A 6,766-nucleotide genomic window follows, 5' to 3' on the forward strand; every position below is an offset into this window, starting at 1 on the left:
AGAAAATAAAAAACATTTGATTTTTAAATTAAAGTTGATTACTTGACTAACAAGAAACTAAAAGATGTGATTCTAAAATTTAAAGATTGATCTTTTCTTAATAGGCAAGTAACAACTTGAAATTTTTAAATCAAAATATTAAATGCTAGCAAAGAATTCGAAAATATGAAACAAAATAAGAAAAAGATTTTTGAAAATCAATTTGAAATTTTCAAAAATATGAAAGAAAAAATGAAAAAGGTTTGATTTTTTGAAAAAGATAGAATTTTTAAATTGAAAATTTGATTTGATTCATAAGAAACAATTAAATTTTAAAACTTTATAACTAAATCAATTCAAATTTTCGAAATTTATGAGAGGAATAAAGGAAAGATATTTTTTGATTTTTGAATTTTTAAGAAGAGAGAGAAAAACAACAAAAAGACTCAAAACATGAAAATTATGAATCAAAACACACAATGCATGCAAGAACACTTTGAATGTCAAGATGAACATCAAGAACTTATTTTTGAAAAATTTTTTTAGAAAAGAAAAACATGCAAGACACCAAACTTAGAAATTTTCAAAGTTTAAACACTAACAAATTGAAAATGCATATGAAAAACAAGGAATTTCATCAAGAACAACTTGAAGATCATGAAGAACATTATGCATGAGTGTTCAAAAATTTAAAGAAAAATTACAAGGATGCAATTGACACCAAACTTAAAAATTGACACTAGACTCAAACAAGAAACACAAAATTATTTTTTTTGGTTTTATGATTTTATTAAATTTTTTTTTGGTATTTTTCGAAAATTAATTGGAAAAAACAAAAGTAAGGATTTCAAAATTTCTAATGAGAATTCCAGGAATCATGCAATGTTAGTCTAAAACTCCGATCTAGGAATCAGACATTGCTTACTAGCCAGCCAAGCTTTAAAGCTTCGGTCCAAAACACTAGACATGGCCAATGGCCAGCCAAGCTTTAGCATACAAATCAGGCATACAATAGCTGAATTGATGAGAATAAAAAAGCTCTTATGATGATGAGTTGAAACCTCAGTCCAAAAGATTAGACATGGCTTCACAGCCAGCCAGACTTCAACAGATCATCATGAAACTCTAGAATTCATTCATAAAAATTCTGAAGCCATAGAATAATTTATTTATTTATCTTTTTGAAAAATTTTTTTTTTGAAAATTTTTCTCGAAAATAAAAAGAATAGAAACAAAAACTTAAAATTAAAATAAAATTACCTAATTTGAGCAACAAGATGAACCGTCAGTTGTCCAAACTCGAACAATCCCCAGCAACGGCGCCAAAAGCTTGGTGCACGAAATCGTGATTGTTCATTCCCCAGCAACGGCGCCAAAAGCTTGGTACGCACGTTTATAATCTCACTTCTTCTTCACAACTTCGCACAACTAACCAGCAAGTGCACTGGGTCATCCAAGTAATAAACCTTACGTGAGTAAGGGTCGATCCCACGGAGATTGTCGGCTTGAAGCAAGCTATGGTCATCTTGTAAATCTCAGTCAGGTGTATTCAAATGGTTATAGAGTTTTAATAATTTAAAAGATAAATAAACATAAAATAAAGATAGAGATACTTATGTAATTCATTGGTGAGAATTTCAGATAAGCGTATAGAGGTGCATTATTCCTTCGGAATCTCTGCTTTCCTACAGCCTTCATCCAATCCTTCATACTCCTTTCTATGGCAAGCTGTATGTTGGGTGTCACTGTTGTTAATGGCTACTTCCCGTCCTCTCAGTGAAAATGGTCCTCTGCAGTTTCCCGCATGGCTAATCAGCTGTTGGTTCTCAATCGTGTAGGAATAGGATTTACTATCCTTTTGCGTCTGTCACTACGCCCTACAGTCGCGAGTTTGAAGCTCGTCACAGTCATCCTGTCCCAGATCCTACTCGGAAAACCACAGACAAGGTTTAGACTTTTCAGATCTCAAGAATGCTGCCAATTGATTTTAGCTTATACCACGAAGACTCTGATCTCACGGAATGGAAGGCTCTGTTGTCAGGAGAGGCAATCGTGCGTCGTGGACCAGGAATCCAAGAGATACACACTCTAGCTTATTTTCACGTAGAACGGAAGTGGTTGTCAATCACGTGTTCATAAGTGAGAATGGTGATGAGTGTCACATAATCATCACATTCATCACGTTCTTGTGTGCGAATGAATATCTTAGAATAAGAATAAGCATGAATTAAATAGAAGAACAATAGTACTTTGCATTAATACTCGAGGAACAGCAGACTCCACACCTTAATCTATGGTGTGTAGAAACTCCACTGTTGAAAATACAAAAGTAAAAATAGGGTAGACATGGCCGAGTGGCCAGCCTCCCATGGAGGTCTAGAGATCTAAAATGAGTAAAAGATAGATGTAAAATAAATCACTAAAAGTAGTTTTTATTCTAAACTAGTAGCTAGGGTTACATAAGATAAGTAAATGATGTAGAAATCCACTTCTGGGACCACTTGGTGTGTGCTTGGACTGAGCATTGAAGCTTTCACATGTAGAGGTCTTCATTGGAGTTAAACGCCAGTTTGTAACTTGTTTTTGGCGTTTAACTCTGCTTTGCAACTTGTTTCTGGCGTTTAACAAAAGAATAAGGCAGAAAGCTGGCGTTAAATGCCAGTTTGCATTATCTAAACTCGGGCAAAGTATGGACTATTATATATATATCTGGAAAGCCCTGGATGTCTACTTTCCAACGCAGTTGAGAGCGCGCCATTTGGACTCATGTAGCTCCAAAAATTCCATTTCGATTGCAGGGAGGTCAGAATCCAACAGCATCAACAGTCCTTTTTCAGCCTCTGAATCAGATTTTTGCTCAGGTCCCTCAATTTTAGCCAGAAATTACCTGAAATCACAGAAAAACACACAAACTCATAGTAAAGTCCAGAAATGTGATTTTTATTTAAAAACTAGTAAAAATATATTAAAAACTAACTAAATCATACTAAAAACTATGTGAAAACAATGCCAAAAAGCGTATAAATTATCCGCTCATCAATTACGCACACAGATCTTCTTCCTTTCAAAACTCAGTTTTTCTTGTAAAGTTATGAGCAACTAAACCTCCTGGTTAAGGTTAGGTGCTATGTTTTATTTCTATGGATTAAGGTTATTATTTTTCTACTTTAATTAATGCCTGATTCAATTCTAAGGTGCTGTTTTTATTCTTAATCTTATGGATCTAGGGTGGAACGAGAGTATGACCCCTTATTCTACATGAGTTCCTATGACATAAAATCTGGTTAGCTTTGGGTAATTGACGTTTTTGTGGCACTAAACTAGTTTTTTGAACTTCAACCTCTGATCTGAACCAATTGACCTTGTCCGTGGTGTTCTAGTAGGATTGAAGGAGATTAATTAGCTAAGAGATTAGGTTTTAATCACTTATAGTTTGCCATAGAACGAATCACTCAATGTTTAAAGTAGTTGGTAAGAAGTCTTAATCCGGAAAGATAAATATCTCTGAGACCTTAACTGTTTTCTCATCATTGTTTTATTCCAGATCTGTTTATTTGCTTTCTTTATTTGGTATTTCATTGTTTATGCGTTTACAACAACAACCACCTTTTACTATTTGCCTAACTAAGTCTAGCAAGATAATTATTTCTTGCTCAATCCAACAATCCTCGTGGGATTGACCATCACTCACTTGAGGTATTATTTGGATGACCCGGTGCACTTGTCGGTGAAGTTGTGCCAGTTCTAATTTTGCGCACCAACTAACTAAGAATGTTCAACACAAGCAGCGCCAAATTGCTTGAGGCTTTAATCTAGAGGACTATTATGGGATCTTTACACTTGACAAATCCTTTAAAAAGCAAGAAAATAAGGAACAATATTTAAGAAAAGGGATTGGAAGTGAAGCCAAAGGCTCTGAGTACCACTGACTAAGGAAATTGAAAGAAAAATAAGCTCAAATAGCATCCTAGTCCAATGCTTGTGGTGCTTGTGTATCAAGCAAAAAGCTTGAAAAAAAAGCATTTAGAGTCACGGTTAGGCTCAAGGTGCAAAGTACACCCCTCGCCCTAAAAAAAGAAGAGAAATCCAAAGGCTCTAAGCACCAATGATGGGGAATGTTAAAAGGACATGGTAAGCTCAAAGAGATTCCCAATCAAGTGCTTGTGGTGTTTCTGTGTTGAGCAAAGCTTGAGACAAAACATTTAGAGTCATGGCTAGACTCAAGGTGCAAAGCACCCAATGAAAATAAACTGTGAAAAAAAAAAGTAAATAAGCTTGCTTCAAGGTGATGATTCAAGGAAGGATTCTATAATCTAATGCAGACAGAGGCCTTGAAAGATTATAACCAATTATGTTGAATTGTGCATAAGTGAAATGGCTAACCAAACTCATATGAATTGCAATAATTCACCCTTATATTTTAAGGTTTAAAGTTTGATGATTAAGCCATGATTCATTGCTTGCTTGAGGACAAGCAAGAGCTTAAGTTTGGTGTTGTGATGCATGAGCATCTTAAGCACTTTTCATTGGCATTTGTTATAGAAAAAATGTGACTTTTGCTTGATAATTATATAATTTTTAAGACTATTCTATTATTACTTTGAATTCCTTGGTTTCATGATTCTTGTAGGGAAATGTTAGAAAAGATGAAGCAAAAGCACAAGGAGAAACCAAAAATTGGAGACAAGTGCAATGAGAATTGGTGGATGTTGTCAAACCTGACCTCTTCATAATCCAACAAGAATAACATGAGCTAAAAAGCTCTAAATGAGGAGATTTTAGTGCCATTAAAAAGATAACTTCCAGAGCTTTCTCACGATATATAATAGTCTACAGTGAACATTGAATCTGAGGGTGAAAATTGTCATTCTAAGCCAAGTACAAAAAAGAGCAACAAGGGATGTCATGCGTACGCAACCCTCATGAAGGATATAAATATAATATACTAGAAGCCCAATGAAGGAATGAAGCTCAAAGACGCAGAAAATAGAGATACAAAAGCGTGAAGCATTCACAAATGATAACTAAATGCGTAAAGGTAAGAAAAGAGATCATAGATATAAGATAAAGAAGAGTATATATATATATATATATATATATATATATATATATATATATATATATATATATATATATATATATATATATATATATATATATATATATATATATATATATATATATATAGTATACAAAAGAGAACTAGACACAGCCTGCGGAGTTTAGGTCGGCTAGCTCAAACAGAATACAACAAAGTTTTTGAAGTTGAAACAGATACATCCTGTCTCTCAAAGTTAAGCCCCTAAGGCAACAAGTGCAATATAAAAAAGTTAGAGAATACTAAAGCAAAATAAACAAAATACAAAAGCGAGCCATCCTCCACTCTGCCACCACCCATAAACTCGTCGAGGTGGGTTGCGACCTGCATCTAAAAATAACAACAACATATGGTTTAAGAACTAGAGGTTCTCAGTATGGTAACAGTGCCCAAAAGGTAAGATATAAGGTTCCGGGTAGTCGAAGGTAATCCGAGAACTTCACATTGATACAAGTATTCAAGCTTAAAGAAATTTATAATAAACCATAAGCAGGGTAATCTAACTTAAGGGATTTCTACTCTAACAGAAACACCGCTGTGCGACAACCTTCGCCAACCTATCCTCCATGCGATTCCATCAACACCGCCTATCGAACCTCCTCAATTCCGGCAAAAAACATAGGTAGATATAAGCAAGTAAAACATAAGTAATATATAAATATATACAGTAGGTAATTCAAGAAGCAGGTAAGCATGTTATACACTTAGGCCATAGATGCAAGTAAGCAAAGCAAACAATCATTTAAGAATGCATATGATGAATGCCTGTCCTATTGGTTATGATATCACTTGTCGGTTCAGCTGCCAACCTGACACATCCCCTTGGAATGTTGCCTTTCTGTCACGTATATAAATATGACCCCTGGGATATAGTGCCCTAGCACACTCTTACAGGATATAGTGTCTGAGCACACTCTTGTGACCAGAAAGGATGCGAGTGGGATTATCTACCTCAAACATCACATCTTAACGTAAGCGGATTAACCACCATCCTTAATTACGTAGGTATCACAATCTTGACAAGACAGATTAACCACCATCCTTGCCACGCACATAGCGTCTTACTAAATCATAAGACATCAGTAATATGGTCACGTCAGTGATTACCACTTATTTTCATCAAGTTCATCATTCCTTTCCAAGTTCCAAACTCATCGTAATCATCATTAGTTCTCAATTTCTTAAATTCATTGTCAATATAACACTCCACTAATTCACTCAACTAGTCCATCCACAGTACTTCCCAAGCCTAAGTCACCATATTCTGAAATCATTAACGAAAAATATCTAATTAAGTTATTTAACCTATTTTCACTAGTCTCAAAGCTTAATCACTAGCTAAGAGTCTTAAATAGAAATTGGTGCACGAATTGTAAATCACACTTTTCACAACTCGTACCACTAACCAGCAAGTGCACTGGGTCGTCCAAGTAATACCTTACGCGAGTAAGGGTCGATCCCACAGAGATTGTCGGCTTGAAGCAAGCTATGGTTATTTTGTAATTCTTAGTTAGGAAATCAATGATAAGAGTGATTATATTTATGAAGAGTAAAAAGCATAAATTAAATAGTACTTGTTATGCAGTAATGGAGAACAGATTGAGGTTTTGGAGATGCTCTGTCTTCTGAATCTCTGCTTTCCTACTGTCTTCTTCTTCACGCACGCAGGTCTCCTTCCATGGCAAGCTG

Source organism: Arachis ipaensis, chromosome B6 (genome assembly GCF_059453495.1).
Source record: "Arachis ipaensis isolate K30076 ecotype BB chromosome B6, ASM5945349v1, whole genome shotgun sequence".
Taxonomy (NCBI): domain Eukaryota; kingdom Viridiplantae; phylum Streptophyta; class Magnoliopsida; order Fabales; family Fabaceae; genus Arachis; species Arachis ipaensis.